Source organism: Pseudonaja textilis, chromosome 8, assembly GCF_049901715.1.
Source record: "Pseudonaja textilis isolate UNSWEBS1 chromosome 8, rPseTex1.2, whole genome shotgun sequence".
In the NCBI taxonomy this organism is placed as follows: domain Eukaryota; kingdom Metazoa; phylum Chordata; class Lepidosauria; order Squamata; family Elapidae; genus Pseudonaja; species Pseudonaja textilis.
The window spans coordinates 23,865,564-23,885,344 of NC_141997.1; the positions used below are offsets into that span (position 1 = coordinate 23,865,564).

The 19,781-nt window shown below is 36.8% G+C and overlaps 1 protein-coding gene across 1 annotated transcript in view; it reads right to left on the reverse strand.

Annotated features, from left to right (window-relative positions):
- Positions 1 to 17,331, reverse strand: part of EDAR (ectodysplasin A receptor) — a 93,982-nt gene extending 76,651 nt beyond the window's left edge. Inside the window, exon 1 of the mRNA XM_026707508.2 lies at positions 17,034 to 17,331. The gene's annotated coding sequence lies outside the window, so the exon portion shown is untranslated. The remainder of the gene's footprint in view (positions 1 to 17,033) is intronic.
- Between the last annotated feature and the right edge of the window lie 2,450 nt (positions 17,332 to 19,781).

Here is a 19,781-nt window from a genome sequence, read left to right on the forward strand (position 1 = left end):
AGCTTCAGGCAGAAAAAAACATCCTATTTCTCACAATTTCAAAGCCTTCATTTAAAGTTAACATTTCACTGCTTTTAATATCTCTACCACCCCCTCACCAATGCATAGGCCTACACTGATCTTGGTCTGCTACAGATGTCTTCCTGTTCTTTCTGCCAAATCTGAAATTGCCATAAAACTTGAAAAGAGCTTGAAGTTGTCACTGCGTGAAAAATTGTATTTTCGGGGGGGGATTAAATATCACCCTTATCCTTTTAACTGCTTAACTTTAATATTGTTTCATAAATGAACTTCTTTACCCCAAACCTTTCCTCAAAGCTTCCGCTGAGTAAAAGGTAAAATAAAATACAGTGGTGTTTCAGCCTGATCTATGTTCTTTATCAACAATAAAACTGCAAAAGCAACAACAAAAGAATAATTGCCTGGTTCCATTTCAGATATGGTCCCTACCCCATTATCTTTTTAAAAAATGAAATGTAGATCCTTATGTTGTAAAGATATGGAATCTAATCTCTACTAGAAAGACAAAAAATAAAGGGTGCAGTTCTAAAGAAAGTGAAATCTCTGAACATTTATGTTTCTAAATTGTTCTTTGACCCTCTGGGACGATTGTTTGAGGATATGATTATAAACATGAATAATAGGCCTATTCACACATCTAAATGCTTGCTCACTAGAGAATAACTTCCACTGAATATCTTGAAGTTTCCACCTGAATTTAATATAAATGGGAATGTGCTCTCCATCGGTGTATATGCAATAACAAACACTATGAGAAACACAAATGATGAAGTTAAAATTGCTATTATTAGTGATAGTACAGTCTATGCTACAAATGGAAAGATCAAAGGCAATTTCTTGAACCACAGAATAAAATGTAGTAAGGAAGGGATAGGAAGAAGACTATGAGGTCATTAAGTCTAACTTGATGCTCGGTGCAAGAATCCAATTAAGGCATCCTTGACAGATGGCTGTCTAGCTTCTTCTTGAACACAGCTGATAAAGGGGAGCAAGCAGCCTGTCACCTCCTGCATAATCAGTTCCAACACTAAACTCTTCTTACTGTTAATAAGGTTTTCTAACATTCATTCAGAATCTGCTGCCCTGTAAATGAAATCCATCACTTTGGGTCCTGCACTCTAGAATCTCATCTCTTTCTGAAATAAAATAAAAAGGGCAGCTTTCACATGTAATCAATAATGATTCTGCCTAATTTGAAATTAACTGGAAATTGCTAGTTTGTTCCAACTGACAACATTCTATACTTTATTTTTAATCAGTAAACCTTCTGATTCCACTTCTTATATGCTCTGTGTTTAGCAGTCAAAACCCACCACCTTCACACACTCTCAAATGTGCTTTCCTTGCTGTTATCCGTCATTTTCATTTATTTTATATATTTCATTTACTTTACATAAATGAATGTCAGAACAACTCTGGGTAACTTGTAAATTAAAAGAAAGAAACATCACAATACGAAGAAAGATAATAGTCACCCAGAAGGAACAATAAAATCTTTTTCTCCAATACAGTCTCCAATTTAAAGGGCCCCACAGTCGAAACCCGAAAGCAGAGCCAGATTTTAAAAGCCTGTTTAAAGATAGACAGAATCCTGGGTGCAAGGAAGTGGCTTTCCATTCTTTTTTTTCATTTTTATATCTTCTTCTCTTCCTTCCTCTCTTGATACCATAAAAATCAAACAAACAATAAATAAAAATTTGTGTTGGTGCACCCTGACTGTCTTGCTGATTGTCTTTTCTTCTTCTAGGATTGTATATGGCAGGCTTGTCCAACCCGCGGCCCATGGGCCGCATGCGGCCCAGGTCGCCTCGTAATGCGGCCCAGTGCCCACCCCAACCTTCATGCCAGAGCCAGCGAGGAGGAGGAGGAGAGGCAGGCGCAAGGCAGGGCGAGGCGAGTGCCAGGCCAAGCAGCAAGAGAAAAGGCGGGTGCCGTCAGAGCGCCACCTCCTGCTGTTGCCACCGCCTCCGCTTCTGCCCCCGCCGTCGCTGCCGCTGCTGCCCCCGCCGCTGCTGCCCCCGCCGCTGCTTCTGCCCCCACCGCCGCTGCCGCTTCTGCCCCCCACCGCCGCTGCCCCCACCGCTGCCGCCGCTTCTGCCCCTGCCGCCATCGCTTCTGCCCCCGCTGCCTCCCCCGCCGCCACTTCTGCCCCCGCGCCGCTTCTGCCCCGCTGCCACTGCCCCCGCCGCCGCTGCCCCGCCGCCGCTGCTGCCCCTGCCGCCACCCCCACCGCCGCTTCTTCCCCCACCACCGCTGCTTGCTGCCTCCCGCTGCCCGCGGCGGGGGCAGTAGCGGAGGTGGGGGGAAGAAGCGTGGTGGGGTGGCGGCGGGGCAGCAGCGGCAGCAGCGGTGTGGGAAGAAGCGGTGGCGGCGGGGCAGAAGCGGCGGGGCAGAAGCAGCAGCGGTGGCGGGGAAGAAGCGGCGGAGCCGGCGGGTCAGAAGCCACGGCGGGGCAGAAGCAGCAGCAGTGGCGGGGAAGGCTTCTGCCCCCGCCGCTGCTGCTGCTTCTGCCTTCCAGTCCTGCCTCATCCAGCCGGGCCATTTGCAGGAGGAGAGGTAGGCGCGAGGCGGGTGAGCTTTCTCCCGCCCCCCAAAAAATTTGGCGGAAAATAAACCATGATAAAAAAACTGTGATAAAAAAACCATGATAAAAAATAAATATTTTTTAATAAATAATTAATAATAAATAATAAAAACATCTCACTAACTTCATTTGAAATAAATTTAATATGTTAACTATGTTTTCTATGGTTTTTTTGGATGATCAGGTATCGTTACTGTTATTTTATTTTATGTGCGGCCCAAACCAAATTTTCATCTTCTAATGTGGCCCAGGGAAGGTGAAAGGTTGGACACCCCTGGTATATGGTTATATTCTATCTATTCCACGCTCTTTTTAGACCCAATGTTATGTAGGAAAGTAGACCTCTATTTTATTTAAATAGACTGCCAAGATTAAATAACTGGACATTATTGGCAGCGCTGGGAGCTGAATGCAGTTCGTCTCAGATCCAGCTGGAAGTCTGATAGATCACTCACTTTGTGGGATATTTTATATAACAATTCCTGTTTAATCCCCAGTCTCTTCCTCAACAACTGTAGAATGCCTCAGAGATGACTTTGGAGAAACTATGCAGAATTGTTTTCTCTTTTTCATGTAGGTTTAGCAAGTGATTTTGTTTCCATAACTGTTTCTGCATAGTTTCTCCAAAACAATCTCTTTGGCTCTCTACAAAAATAAACTGATTGCCTAATGGCAAAGTGTCTCCATGAGAGTAGCTTCATATATATGTTAAAAACATGTTTAGTGATGACCAGGCACCTGACTTATGCCATTTAATTTCTATGTCAATAAGATTGTTCAGGTTTTTGCAAAATGTGATTCTACTGTCCAACTCCCACCCTTTTATATGTGATGGTGCCATCACAACATCAAGTACACCTTCAGTGAAGATTTCAAGGGCTAACAATATACTGTAGTCACACACCAAAAAGTGAAATTAACTGTACTAAAAAAATAAAAGCAGTGTTATTTATTAGTTATCACAATCATCATTCTATAACTAGAAAAACATTGACAACCAAATCAAATAGATCACAACATTTCAATATCTCGGTATCAATGTCCAGTCTTCTGCTTCCCAGAGATATGAAGCCTGTGAATTTGCAACATAGCCTATCAATGCAATAATCAGATCTGCAAATTTTACGAGCAACAACTTTGTGCCTGCAGCAGACACTTTATTTAAAGCTGAAGTGTTATGTCTTCTAATTTTGCACTTAACTCATTCAGACATTAATCCAGTTTAAATTAATGAGAGCCATGCTCAATCTTCTCCACTCACAGAAGATTCATTGCTTGGCTGTAACTCCAATTGTCACCTGCATGAAATTTTGCTCTAAGAAATACTGAAAGAAACAACCATTTCGGACTGAGTCCCTGGTCCAACTTATCTTGGTTCTTTCCTCCTGAAAGAACTGCGTAGTCTCTAACCAGTATGGTGTATTAGGATTATCAACCCACTCTCTACTTATGTTGGGCCCACGTAAAGCTAGAAGTTAGTGGTAGAAGTTAAGCAGAGAGGCTGATAGCTACAAAACAACAGATCAGAAAGCTTTTATTATTGCTTCATGAACTTTAGCACCCATTTTACATCATCATTTTTCTAATTAATTTATAATGTAAACTCATTTATTATTAAATCATATAAATTTATAATATTATCTCTGCTTCCCCTAGAAGGTCATTCATATCAGTAAGATATGATGCTCTATTTTAAAGTGTTGAAAGCAAGAGTCAGTGATATCCCCTCCCAGGAACATATACTTGTATCCTTGGAGAAGCTGAATCACTTCCACATGTTTTTTTAAACTGCTCTCTGCGCATTGTCTGATATGTAGAGCTAATGGCTTTTCTTTCTAGCAGATGCAGCATACGAAATGATCCCAGCCAAAAACATTGTGTGCTTCCTACTAAGGAATCTGTCTATTGAAACCTCTGCAAAAATATCAGCCTAAAAACAGATTTTGTGTCATGCAGGTTGGCTTGTGATATCGGTGTTTTGTTTTATATAGTCTTTATTTTCTGTATATTGTCCTTATGTTTATTGTAAGTTCTTTGTTTGATTGTTCTAATCAATGTTGAGATTCAAGCAGCATTCAAATGTAATTTATTACAGATAGTCCTTGACTGTTAACTGGTCATTTAGTGACCATTTGAAGTTACGATTCCTCCCAAAAAGTACTTACGACTTGATTCTGAAGGTACCCCAGCCACCCTCACCTCTACGGTCATGCGACTGCATGTTGGGTGCTTGGCAACTAACCTGCATGATTTATTTATTTACCACCTTTATTATTTTTATAAATAACACACATATACTCTTTCCTCCTCCTATTTTCCTTAACGCCTATTTTCCTCAATCCTGGGATGCAGATTGGTTGAAAGAGAATGACCAGCACAAAATCATCCCATTGACATTTATGGCTAAGGCAGGACTTGAACTCCCAATCTCTCACTTTGTAGCCTGCTGCCTTAATGACTAAACCAAACTGGCTCTCCAATAATCTCCAAGTACGGACTTGGTTCCAAAGTTCTGACAGCCACCACCCCTTCTGTGGTCATGTGACATCATGTTAGGTGCTTAGCAACTAGGTCTGTAAGGGGTGTGCATAAGTGCACAATCGTGCCTACTGTCCCTGTCCTATTGTCCCCATTTATTCACATCTATTTCCTGTATTCCTACTCATGTTTATACTTATACCTATTATCTTATAAGCGATTGACAAATCAAATAAATCAAATAAATAAAAATAAAATTTACAGCTGTTTGCAGCATCCAGGGTCTACATTTTATGATAGTTTTGCTGAATACTATTTTTTTGGCAAAAATACCCCATAGCAAACAATGGGTTTGACATTATCTTTATAACTGCAGTGTTTGCTTTACGATTGCAGCATTTGCTTTATGACCACCACAAAAAAAGGATGTAAAATTGGGTCAGTCACGTGATGACCCAATTTATAACTGTCACAAGTTATGACAATAATGGGCAAGCTCCATTACGGGATAAAAATTGAAGACTACCTGTAGTATTATGTGCTAGTAATCTATAGTTTCATTTACAATCTAAGACTGGTAGAAACTTAATTTGTGTCCTAGCTAAGGATATAAGAATTATTGCAGTAAAATCTAAGATTACAGGCAGTTCTAAGTAGGGTGAGGGAGTTTTCATTTGTAAAATTAGGTGCAAAATCAAGTGCAATAAATCTATAAAGCTATAAGTAAATACATTCATCCCAAACTTTATTAAGATTTGCTTCTAGGTGTGTGGGTCATAAAAACTACACCTGCACAAGATGCTATTCTCTAGCTCTCAGGTCATGATTTGAAGTTGACAGCCAAAAGGTGCTGTACATTCTCTACTTTGAACACTTGTCCTAATGGTTGGGAGCAGCTTCCTTTTTGCAAGAACAACCAACTCTTTGAGATACTGTTGTATTGTTCTCTTTGGAAATGAAAATAATACTTAAGCAGGACCCAACTTTAGCCTTTACTAACCTCAATTTCAATACCCTCAATTGAGTTGTGGACATGTTCCTTGAATCATTACTCATCTTGCATTCTCATGGGGCCACGGTGGCTCCCGTGGCATGTGCAACACTGAGATTGACAGCTCGGCAGTTCAATTCCCGTGAGCAAGGGGGACACACAGGGACAAGTAAGGAGCCTCCCACAAATGCCTACCGGCATTCAGGCGTCCCACGGATAAAGATAACACTGCCCAAAAAGATTCCTTTCACAGAGGCAGCCAGCCACCTTGGTGATCCTGGTAAACACGTGCCATACACCAAACAAACAAACAAACAAATAAATACATAAATAAATAGCACTCTCATTTTAGGTTGTAAATGGAATGAACAAGTCTACCGGTACATCGGCTTTTTTGTATAGAATTGCATATTTGAAAAAAAGGATGGTGGTGGGGTTTCAGAAGGCTTTGTAATATGTCCACGTTATTACGAGTTCCATTGTAATAGATTTGAGCAGTTTCAGTATGATTTTCTCCATCTCAAGTAATCAAAACTCCAATCTTCCTACAAAAGGCTTATAATTTCATAAAGTACTTTGACCTCTTTTCTAGCAGCCCTTGAAATGTATTGAAATTCTCTCTTTTTTTTTTCTAGTTATGTGTTGGTGGCTAGATGTGTCATGTTATGTCAGCTTCTCTATTTTTCAAAGTGAATGTTCAAACTATGAACAAATAAGGAAATTGTTAGGATTTTTTTCCCCCTCCAAATCTGGGATGCCATTTCCCTTATTTGGAGCTGGTAGATGCCTTATTAGAAAACTGCATCTTTGATATTGATTATATGAAGCTTTTACGAATATGAATACAAATAATTTTTAAAGACTACATAGAATTGATTTTACTGTTAAAATACATCTGGGGTTCTGAAAGTCTTTAGCTTTTGTCAAAAAAAGAACACATAACTGAAGAAATAATAATCTTTCTTTGATTTAAGGGCACATATGAGCTGTATTTTAAAAACACATCTTTCTATAGTTCCTTTTGGGTGGGTTTGTCTTTGTTTTGCCTTGGCATCTAGGTATTCATTTTACCACCAAGGACAATAAAAATAAGTGGATCGCATTAAATTTTGCAAAATATTTTTTCTCTGTTTGGGTAAAACAATTATGCAAAACATTATTTCACGCCATGAGACATTAACAGAAAAGATCTGGATAAAACACTCACAATTGTCTTCTTTTTGTAAAGGCTGCATTTCCATGGTCATTTATTTATTTTTATCAATTGTTTACAAGATAATAGGTATAAGTAAACATGTAGTTATGAATACATGGATACATATAAGAAAAATTAAAAAAAAGAAAAGAAACAATAGGACAGGGACGGTAGGCACATTGGTGCGCTTATGCACGCCCCCTACAGACCTCTTAGGAAAGGGGTGAGGTCAATAGTAGACAGTCTAAGGTTAAAGTTTTTGGGGTTTGTGCAATCTCTGCCTCTCTGTTGTTCCCATCCCACCACTGTATTATCCTGCACATTCCTCTGATGGAAACTAGCATGGACAAATGATGATGCCACTTGGAAAGTTCTCACTACAAATTGATTCTGGAATATTCCATTTCTCCATGGTGGCAGAGATCAGACAGGATTCATGTTCTGTCTGGGTCTTAATGTTTTGAGTTCTTCTGGGCAACACATGACAGCACAGCACATGATCATAACAACAAGACAACAAAGCAATATGCTAGTATCTTAAATTGTTAAGGAATTGCAAACCACACAAAGATCTTAGTGGATCCAGTGTTTGATAGTTTTGAAATAAGGCATAAATCTCACAATAGTATTGATCCATAAATCTTTTGGGCTTTGCAAAATTATTGCCATAGGTTAAAGCAGAAATAAGGTCTCTGCCTTTCGTTCCTCATTCTTGTTTCCCTTTTCTTGTGAAGACAAACACTTCAATCAGAGGACAGTTTTTGTCTCTGTTGTTTTCTGTATAGTGTAGAATAATCTTTCTCAACCTTGGCAGCTTTCAGACGTGTGGGCTCCTAGAATTCATGTTAGCCAAAGAGTTCTGGGAATTGAAGCCCACGGACCATAAAGTTGTCAAGGTTGAGAAACACTGGTGTAAAATGTGGTTTAAGAGCAGTTTGACACTTGACAGAGAACTAACATGGCTAAGAAAATCCCTGCTTTACATTCTGACTTTATACACAAGGATAGCAGCATGAAATAAAAAAGGAAGACAGAGCTATCTTTCTTGCCCTTCATTATCACACACTGTAGCAAATAATATTTAAAATGCCTGGATAACATTTTGTTACTAAATTGGCGGGAAATGGAACTGCAATCAGGAGCTTGGCTCCTTCGGAAATTATAGTGGTGATCAAAATTTAGGCAAATATAAGTGATTGTCAGAACTGAGATTAGAAGAAAATGTTGATTGAAGAAAATGTTTCAGTTTCTATTAAATGTAAAAAAAAAACCACTATGCCATTAAGACTTTAAAACAGACACTTGAACCTGGATAGATTGATCTCACTTCGCACAAAGGTGATATCTGCAATGTACAATGTGCTATCAGAGGTGGTATTCAGCAGGTTCTGACCAGTTCTGGAGAACCGGTAGCGGAAATTTTGAGTAGTTTGGAGAACCGGCAAATACCACCTCTGACTGGCCCCGCCCCCGTCTATTCTCTGCCTCCTGAGTCCCAGCTGATTGGCTGGGTCTTCTTTTGTTGCTCTGCACAGGAGAACAGACCTGGAAAGCAGGTTAGTAGGGTGGGGAGGCAATGGGGATTTTGCAGTATCCTTCTCCTGCCATGCCCACCAAGCTATGCCACGCCCACCAAGCCATGCCCAAAGAACCAGTAGTAAAAATTTTTGAATCCCATCACTGAGTACTATCATATATGCGGGAAAGAAACATTTACAGCCAAAGTAAGAGCATATAAAATAGTGTATGTACAGGTTATCCTCAACTTATGACCATAATTGGAACCAAAATTTCCATTACTATAAGAAAAACAGTTATTAAATGAGTCACACCCAATTTTATGTTCTTTTTTTGCCCTGTCATTAAGCAAATCTGGCTTCCCCTTTGACTTGTCAAACACTGGCTGGGAAAGTCACAAATAATAATTGCATGATCCCAGGACACTACAAACATTGTAAATACCTGTTGGCTGCCAAACATCCAAATTTTGCTCACATGACTGTGTGGATGTTGTGATGGCCATATAGGTGTGAGAACTACATAAGTCACTTCTTTCAACTTATTGAAATCTAACTTTTTACAACTTCAAGCTCAATTTTTAAAAACACGAAGGCTACATTATCAGAAAACTTCCTACATTTTTGGCTGCAGGAGACCTGATTGCATATTGCTGAAACTATAAATCCTTCATTTTGTCCTGCTGGAACAGCTATGAAGATATGAATTTTCATTAATATTCTAGCCTGAGAGAAAAATTACAAACAATAAATAATTGTTAGGTGAAATGTGTGACAAATATATGCATATCCAAATACCTTGAATGAGTCCTAAGAGAATGGAATACATGAATGTTATGAGTGGAATTTTATGTAAAGACTGTGTGGATACACAACAGATATTGCAGAACTGATTCTATTTACAGTGAAACTCGGTTTTTTTATTATTCTACAACATTTAAATCTCTACCAGTTGTCCAATTGTTACCTTATTATTCAGGATTTTTCATATTATTATAATGATTAAACCTCAGTTTAATGGTATATATGTTGGACAAATTACCAGAGGCACAGCTAACCCTTTTTTCTGTTTATTAAAATACTTCCAGTATTAGTTCCAAAAAACAGTGAACAATATGCTTTAGAAACAATGATAAGCAGAAGGAACATTAAAGTCATATGATTATTAATATATAATTGATATTAAGTTGTGGATAATGGAGTTACCAAATAACTCAGTTATCTTTGGATTATTATTGCATGTAAAACTATTTGATAATTTCAAGGCAATTTGGAAAGGATATGTAAATTTGCATAATTTTATTTTGCATAGAAGGTGCAGAGAGAGAGACTGAAAATACGTTTATCAGGGCATCATAAACCAAAATACAGCTCTGGAGAGTTGTCTGGATAATGGATTTGTATAAAAGATACATATATAGTATTTAAGGTAAAATGGGACGATATTTCATCCCTTTCAAAAGATTTAATAGAATCAGCCATGAAATTGGTTAATGTGACCCCTTGATAGCAGATATTTAGTTGAATAGAAACTCCATAATCTTGTGCAATCATTTGAACAAGCAACTCATTTTTATTTCAAGGTAAGGAGAACAAGCAATCTTATTTATTTCAAGAACTGGGATGACTTGTATTAGGACTGAGCATTTGTTTGGTTTACAAATAAAAAGTAAAGATGACACAAGTGATATTTTAATGACATTATTGATAAATGATTCTGAAACAGAGTCCCTTATATTGAAACACCAGTAGCAGTTTTTAACAACTCAGTTTACTTCAGATGTGCTAAACTTCAATGACATGGCTTTTGCGGAATATGGGAGATTACACAAATCCAACCTATCTGGATGATCCATATTGACAAAGGTGGCTTTGCATGATTTGAAGATGATACAGAAACATCACAGCAGTTATGCCAGAGGAACAGTAAAGCCCAGATATTTCCAGAACGGCATTTACAACAGCTATCCCTGAATATTTATTATGCAATTGTTACCTTGCCTTTTGTGAGACTTTAAAAAATAAGGAATTAGGATTAAAAGATTTATAACATTGATTAAAACCTAGAGAGCCACCTAAAGTATCTGTATAACATGTGTAGATGTGTGTTTTGTATGGGTATGGTAGAGATATATACTTTCTTTCAGGAGCAGGCAACTGAATTTCATTTTTAATGTGTGCCAGTGTGCTGACAGTAAAAATGACAATAAAGATTATCTTAATTTTATCTTAATCTTAATTTTAAAAGTTAGTCAGAATAAAAACATTTTCAGAATCTATCTGAACAGTTAACATTCAATGTAAAAAGGTTCCACAAAACAAGTGGTTGGGTGTGGGCAGAGGGATGTGTGCATTCATTAAAATAATCTATATCCCTGGTGATCATTAATCTGTTTAAACTGTAGACATCCTAGCACTTTTATAGATGCAGATCTATGTTAGGGTCTCCAGACTTGGCAACTTTAAGACTTGTGGTCTTCAATTCCCAAAATTTCTCAGCCAGCATGGGAGTTGAAGTCCACAAGTCTTCTAATTGCCAAGTTTGGTGACCTCTAATCTAGGGTCTCTAATCTGATGCCCTCCAGTTACACTTAGTCTCTTGGATGGCAATTATGTGAACTGCAATTTAACATATGTCAAGGGCATAAGAACAGATGAAAAGGGAAAAATAATACATAAATACATTTTAAAAAATATATAAAATAAAATAGATACAAACTTTTACATTGCAGTCTGATATAAAGACAGTAAACTTCGTTTTATTTGCCAGGATCTTTAGTGAAAAGATTGCAATATTTTAATGTGTTCCCACTTCCTATATAATTATATTTTAATTAGAATTCCTTGTTAAAAAAAGAAACAGGAAATATATTACATGAGAGATAAATGAGATTATACTATTTCATCAGACAGATAGTGGGTGTAGTGCACCTCTGAAGTGTTTGACGTTTGCACTTAATACAAACATCCAGTTCTTGGGAACCAAGAAACACTTTTAGAATTTATTCTCAGTGCTGCTGCCTATTGTTGAATCGTCTTGTGCATCTTGTGATTGGTTGTAAATATCCTTGTGGGAAATGTTAATTTTTTAAAAAAATATTTTTATTAAATGTCTTTTGTTACATCGTAAAACATCATGGTATAAACAACATTCTTGGCATCTATACAGGTTTTTAGTTTAAATATCATAATACATTATATTACATTTGTCTACTACTAAATAATAGTTTTAACTATAATTACTATTCTTATATCTTTATATAATTTACAAAATTTTGTTTTCTTAAGGTTGTTTCAATTAAAATTTTTGTCTTACTTTTTAGTTCTGTTTGTTAGCCATTTATACCAATTATTCCAAATTGAAAAGAATTCAGAGTCGTCTTTTTCTTTCAGTTTCATAGTTAACATATTCATCTCAGCACTTTCTGATACTTTGTGTATTATTAGTTCTTCATTAAGGGTATTTGGTGTTTTCCATACCTGCGCAAAGGCTATTCTGGCAGCTGTTGTAATATGTAACAGTAAGTATTTTACTTCTTTTGGTAATCTTTCTTTGATGATTCCCAAAGGAAAGGTTTTGGGAAATGTGATTCTATCTGCATGTATATGAGGCACAAGGCATAGAACAAGAATACAGTCAACTCTGAAGAGGAACAGGACATTATAGGATCATTCCATTCAGCTCCTGAATTTTTTTAATGGCATTAAAGCACAGTGATTTTGGCAGTATTTCCTTTGTTGTTCTGTCTAATCTCCTTGGGGGCTGGACGTGAGTGAGACAATTGACTTGCCTCTGCTTTTTGCTGCATGCAACTTTGACCTTCCAAGCAGTTTATGTTGGGATTAGCAATTTGCTTCCCCACTTTGGCAGCACTTCCTTAATCTTTCATTCAAGGCCTTGAGATTGTCTAGAGGTTTCAACTATTCCTGTTCCCTGAACTGATTTAACATCCCACCGAGTCAGTGCTATTACAGTTTCTTCCTCTTACATCTGTGTCTGCAGTCAGCAGAGATGTTCTAGACAAGATTTCCTACGTACTTCAATTCCCAGAATCCCCATGCTGGCTGGAGACTTCTGAGAGTCCACAAGTGTCAACTTGCCAAATTTGGGGAATCCTGCTCTAGACTGAAACTGAAAGCTGTGTAGTTGTTACTACAGTAAGAGAAAGAAAAATATCATGTAGAGAAGTTTTTAAAAGCTTGTATAGCATTTTATTTCATCACAATGTATTTCACAGTAAATAAAAGTAATAATCTAAGTGTGCAATGGCTCAAAGACGTATACTCTATAAAGCTATTAATAACAAAGTTTTTTCCCAGAATTCATATCTGCATTTATATTTCAATGTATTTCACTTACAATTATCAGGAAAATAGGGTAATGGAACAGCTGCTTTCTTATACTCAGAGCCCAATAATGGCACTAGGTCATTCTATAACCTTCATAAACCCCATTGAATTAGCTTCATTGAATTAACACAAGATTACAACCTTACAAAATTTCCTCACAAAAGTGCTACTTTTTAGCATTTCTGAAATAGTTTGGTCCAAAACAATGTCTCATTTGCATGTAAGATGGTAGAGACATATTCCATTTCCATGATATATTCACGGTTAAATATTTCATGCACTGGGTAACTGTTCCTTACTTTTTAAAATATGTTTTGGCATTTCATATTTCTTAATATTGCATATTTTCTTTTTCCAGATTGGAAAGCTTTTTATTGTGGAAGACTTTGTCTTCCTCGAAGTATTTGTAGCATGTAACTTTAATTTGGGGGGTGGGGGGGATTAGAAGCTAAGCTTTTTTTGCCAAGCCTTAAACATTTTCGTATTTATCTTCTGAACTTTTTTTCAGTTTTTCTTTTGCCCTTGTGAAAACACTAAAAATCAAGCTTCAGCAGTAGTTGGACACATGAAGGTAGCATCACTCTTGCTCTTTAACACACTCTTCCATGTTCACATTATTATAACATCACACTGAGTATTATTAAAATCCGAAATGATGAAATTCTATACCTGTGAGTAAACCCAATTGAGCAAAATTTCTGAATAACCTGTACAGCTTCTGAAGTTCACATATGCTTGTTTTTTTTTGTTTTTTTTCTGTGCCCTCCTGCCACTCAAGAAATTATGGCTTTTCCCATTTGAACTATTAGACTGGCTGAAGTCCGGATTTCATTTACATCAGTTTAATTTGGGTCAGACTTTGGCACAAAGAATACAGTATGAAGCCAGAGAGGCTAGTGCTAGGAATAATTGATTTCATTTGCTTAGAGGTTTTGCTTGTGTACTCAGGAATTTTTTAAAAAATGCCTTGGGGAAATATTTGCAAAGATTAACATTTAATAACTATTTTCACTTTGGCTGCTTTTTAAATGAATGATTGCAAAATTTCTCAGCCAAGAAAGATTACATTAAATACTCCTAATCTTAGTCATTTAGCAAAGTTCATATCACCCCCCTGAATTAATTAACTTTGTAGTTTTCATAGTTTTATCTAGCTCAACAATTAAACTCTCCAACTCCATGCCTTTAATTTAACTGACTGTAAAAGTATTTATGCTTTTCCCAGGTGCATAAAAATATGGAAACCCTTTTATCCAGCTTTTGATGAATATTATTTAACTAACTTCATCCATTAACACGTCTTTTAAAAACATTTAAAGTATCTTAGAATAAAATTGCCAGAATTTGTTATTTCTTAGAGTTTAGTTTTTCTTTGCCACAAGAGCTTCAGATATGGTATGTATGTGTGTGTGTGTACATATGTACATGTATATGTGTATATATGTGTGTGTATACAATACACACACACACATATTGTGTATGTATGCATGTGCTGTTACACTAAACAAAAACCTGACGTGTAGGTTAATCTGATAGACATTAAATCATTAAATCATAATTCATGGATAAGGACAAATTAGAAACTTGTCCCCAATCCAAGTCTAACCATTAAAAGCCACCCACACTGGCTCAGATGTACATAATGTCTATGCACAAGCCAACATTTACACAATTGGAGTCACCACATTCAGTATTTCATTTGAACTGAAGACAATTAAGAAAAAGCTTGGTGGTTCCTATTGAGAAATCAAAATTAAACTCTCATGGAAGAAAGAAAAGATTAATAAGAAGATCCAATGCTATCATTTGATAGAGTGATGACTATCTTACCTCTTTTCAATGTCATAAAAAGTAGCACATTTTTAGTTTTTAAATATATTTTTCATGGAGTTTTAGAATGGAGAATATGTAATTCTGGGATACTTCGCTTGTCAGAATAATTTGACATGTTTTAGCTAGCATATACCTTAGCATGTAAGGAAACCTGGTGAGATGGGTTAATGTTCCATCTGAGAGAGCAAAATGATTGCAGTCAATCATGACAGAAGGAAAAAAAATCTAAAAACTCTAAGTAGATAATAAAAATAGTAGATTTGAAAGGAATAATGAAATACTGCAATTATTTTAGCAGAAGCAAATGCTAGAGTACCAATGATTAAAACAAAAAGAGAAATAATATATTGCAGAAATTAAAATATTAAATTAACCTGGGACTATACAAAAGAAAATATTTAGATATTGTAGGCTAGGTGATAGAATTAAGGATAATTTCTTTCAACAGCAAAATGGTTTTCTCTCCATTTGGACTGGAAGAAAATCATAACAGGCTCTCACAACCAACCTCACAGTAATGACTAAGGAGGACCTGAGCTTCTTAACATTGTTGTCAGAGGAGTTCAGTGACATCAGGAAGAATTTCTTAATGACTGGAGTCTGACTGACTTGTGATCAAGACAGAACTTTTCTTTATGTTACATTAATTAATATCTCTAATAATGTTAACATTGAAAGTTTTCAATTATTAAGACTGAAATCTACCAACAACTTTGGTTGTTGTGTCTTCAGGGTGAGGAAAGAGCATAAACTGATAGATTAATTGACCCACGCTTTTCTTTTTTTATGAAAGTATATCCTGTGAAAATCCCACAGCTGCCCAAAATATTGAAAGCCAATTTTATAGTTTTGTCAGAAAGATTGTGAAGAAAAACTATTCTTATATCAAGTAATTCAAACAAATTATTAGACGAATGCATTCAAAGTCCAGAAACGTGTTTCATATCAAGGATACATTCCATGGTTCCATCCAATGGATTACCAATTTTAAGTAACAATCAACATTAGCAATTAGAAAGGATGGAAGCTATAGTCCAAAATAACCAACGCAAAGCCTACCTCTTTGGAATGTGTTTCTCATGATCAAGATGTCCTTAAATCTTGAAAGAGATTGAAACAAACTTCAGGTCCCTAGTTCTGCCCCTTCTATTTTGCAGTTATATAGTCCCCATTGATATCCAAAAGCCGATCAATTACTGGCACACACATTTCTTATCTTCTTTTACACTGAAAAAATGTTTGGCCTCAACCAAGGCTGCTGAATCAAAAAGCTTTGGTTCTGACCCTTTCTACTGAAATGGTGGGAAATTAATGAAATTTCTCTAATCTGAATGACTGTATAATATTTCCAGTTCAACTCATAAATGTCCCCATATATCTTTTCACTGTTCACTAGCTAAGTTAATTTATACACTCAGGGATCCACAGAATGTGATCCTTGTCTCTTATCACCAGTGCTTGGTTCTCTGTTCCTCCTGACAAGCAATACTGAGAAAGCTTTTCTCTAGAAACAAAACTGTGCAGGCTTCTAAACTTGTATTTACAGGCATGTAATTCCCCACATTCAATCAACCTCATCTCAGCACGTTACTTCCTCGCAGTAATGTTCTTTGTTCCAGATGGCATAAAAACTACAAATATTAAATTGCTGTTCTTTACAATCCAAATAATTAAACCGCAGTTCCTTCACAGAAGCCCTGAAATTAGGGTCCACTAAAGTCCACTAAAGCTACTTATACACCATTGTAAAAATCCATACGGCAAAGAGAAAGCAGATTTGATATAAATTTCATGTTTTATGACATGAAACATGAAGAAAAAACTTCATGTGAAGAAAAAACTCATTCTGAACAATTTCTCAACTGAGAAAAGTAACACAGTTGTCTAAGTGAAAAAAAGAGATACATGACGCTTTTCCGAGCAATGTCCTCACACGTTAATCTTTTCCTCACCCGAAATATTAATATTATGAAAACTTTACTAGATTGCTAAAATCCAGTTGCTGCCCTGAACATATTAGATGGTCTCCAAATATTAAATTTATTTCATTAAAAAAAAACTTACCTTATGCAGAACTAAATGCCAGCACTTAAACCCCTCTGAGCAGTCAGTAGGTTAAAATATGTGGAGAGTATCCAGTTTCAAGCTACCGAAATAATCTTTCCAGCTGACATGGGTCATTTCATTGTCAGATGCTGCAGACCATCTAAGTAGATAATATCTATTAAGTATTCTAACTTAGCCAAGGTCCACTTGTAGGATCCACTTTGCTAATCTTGCTTCGACTTCTCAGCTTTAGAAGTCTTCTCTGTAACTTTTTCTTGAGTTGCTTCCCAACCAGTTTGAAAGATATGAAGAGTAGAAAAATCATCAGGGGCTTTTCTTACACAAAAACTAATTGCGCCATCTAGAGGTCATAAGACCAGAAAAGCTATTACAATGGGATAGTGCCAGCTTCCTTCCCAGTTCACATAACCTGGAACCAGTGAACTTTTGTTTGTTTAATATGATTTCCTTTGTTTCCTTTTTTTGCCCTGACAGCATGTAATGCTAGTGTTTAGTAAGGGATTTTAATCATTGCATATCAGGGAACTAAGAAATGTGAGATAAGATAACTTATTAAATAATGGGTGTGTACAAAATTTTTCTTTAAACTGCTCAGTTCCCTTCTGATAATAGACGTGCTGTTTCATATTTTATTTACTAGTGAACTTTGCTACTAAGAAGATCGTAAATTAGTCATCTCAGCCAGTTTTTAATAATATTGATAGTGATAGATATATAACAAAGGGAAGTTGGGAGATCTAAGAGGAAAAACTGAGTAAATAATTTTATTCTTGTAGTTATCACTTTTCCTCTACATTTATTCCTATTTATTGTAAAATACAATAATGAGCAGAAGATTTACTGATCCTGCAAACAGAAAGGTTCTTCCTCAGATCATACTCAGGAGGAAGCATTTTATCTTCAATGCTAGTTTTCCTATATACAGTATAGTAGTCCTCAACTTATGACCACAATTGGAACTAGAACCATTTTAGTTAAATAATGTTTTTACCAAGTTGTACCTAAATCTATAACTCTTTTTGCTGCAGTTGTTAAGCAAATCCAGCATGTCCCATTGACTTTGTTATCAGAAGGTGACTGAGAAAATCAAAAATAGTGATCACGTGATCCTGGGATGCTGCAGCTGTCGTAAGAACATGCCAGTTGCCAAGCAACCGATTCATGATCACATGACCATGGCAACACTGTGACAGTCATAAGTGCAAGGACTGGTTGTAAGTCACTTTTTTTTTTAGAAAAGTTGTAATTTTGAATAGTCAATAAGTGTATGGTAGTGACTTGAGGACTATCTGTACATGTACAGACAATTGTGCAATTGTGCATCTGTATGGACAGTTGTGCAGTTGCAAGCATGGATGAAAAAGAAAACCTCCACAGATTTTCACAGGACTAATTCTCAAAACCTGCCAGAATCGTCTCTCCCACAGCATGAGCAGCATGGAATCTGCTAGTGATTTCCTCCACACAGAACCTCCTGCAGAACACTGCATATAAAACAGGGTGTTGACATAATAAAGAGAGATAACACCAGGGAAATTTATGTTTTAAAAGGCTTTATAAAGAAGCCAGTGTGGGAAATCTGCAATTTTTGAAAAAGGGTCTTGGGGAATTTATATTAATAAGTGCTTACAGGAGGGTAAGCTGCATTCAATAAATCTCTGCATTGGGAAAGACTGTGGATGGAAAACGGATATGGAAATAAGTTTTAATCTATTTAAAACATCACCATCCTGAGTCCCCAGTGGCCTCCCTTTCATCAGTGTTACTGTTAAAAAAAAGAAAGCATATCTTTTAAAGCAAGTTTAATACAGTGGTTGTGGGGAAGTGAAAGAATCCAGTAATTTTATGGCCTTCTGAGTATGCAGCATAGGAACTGATGTCTTTATTCAAAGTGGCACTGATGCTGGGACTGTTTACAGTGTTGGCAGCACAACCTGACCTTCCACCTGCTCAGCTGCAGGCATTTGCAGCACAGAGCTCCTTGAGTTGCCAAATTGAGCTTCAGCCAAAGGCTGCTCTACACAGAGCCAGCTGGGCAAAGATGAAAAGGCAGCAAAGACCCACAGAGCTACGTTGGGATTAGCAATCTGAAGTAAATGGAAGAGGGGCCAGTGAAGAAACAGGCAGGGGAGTTGACTTGGAGGAAAATTAGAGCAGTTCTTTTCTTTGGTAGTGAGATAAATAGAAATATATGATAATCTATGAACCGGTATTAGTTCTTTATATTTTTACAAGTAATAATGCTAATTTCATTTTAGATATCTCTAATCTCTTTGGCAAAGTGGGTGCTCAATTTGATTGCTTTTGTTTCAGAGACACTATATGGACCCCAAATTAACTTCCACTGAGTTTAATAGAATTTATGTTCAGCTAAGTGGAATAATATTGCATTGGACTACATCCAGGTCAGAAAATGTATATCATGTCTGTGTTACATTTTTCTGGAGCAGTGGAAGTGATGTTCCAAATGCTTTTCGCGCCAAGTGTGCACAATATAATTTTCTTATACAAATGGCTCTCTTTGTGATACCTCTGCCCTGGTTGATTGGCACCTTTCTTTTAACTACTTTTACTGCCCTGGGTGGTGATTGCCAGGAAAAGTCTGGAGTTTGCCTTTAACTATTCTGCCTTCCCAGGAAATGCATCATCAATAAACAGGAGATGAAGGGAACATGCCACAGATGTTACCAATATGTGCAAACTCTTGATGAACAAGAATTAAGAGGAAGTTAAGGCTTCCTCTTC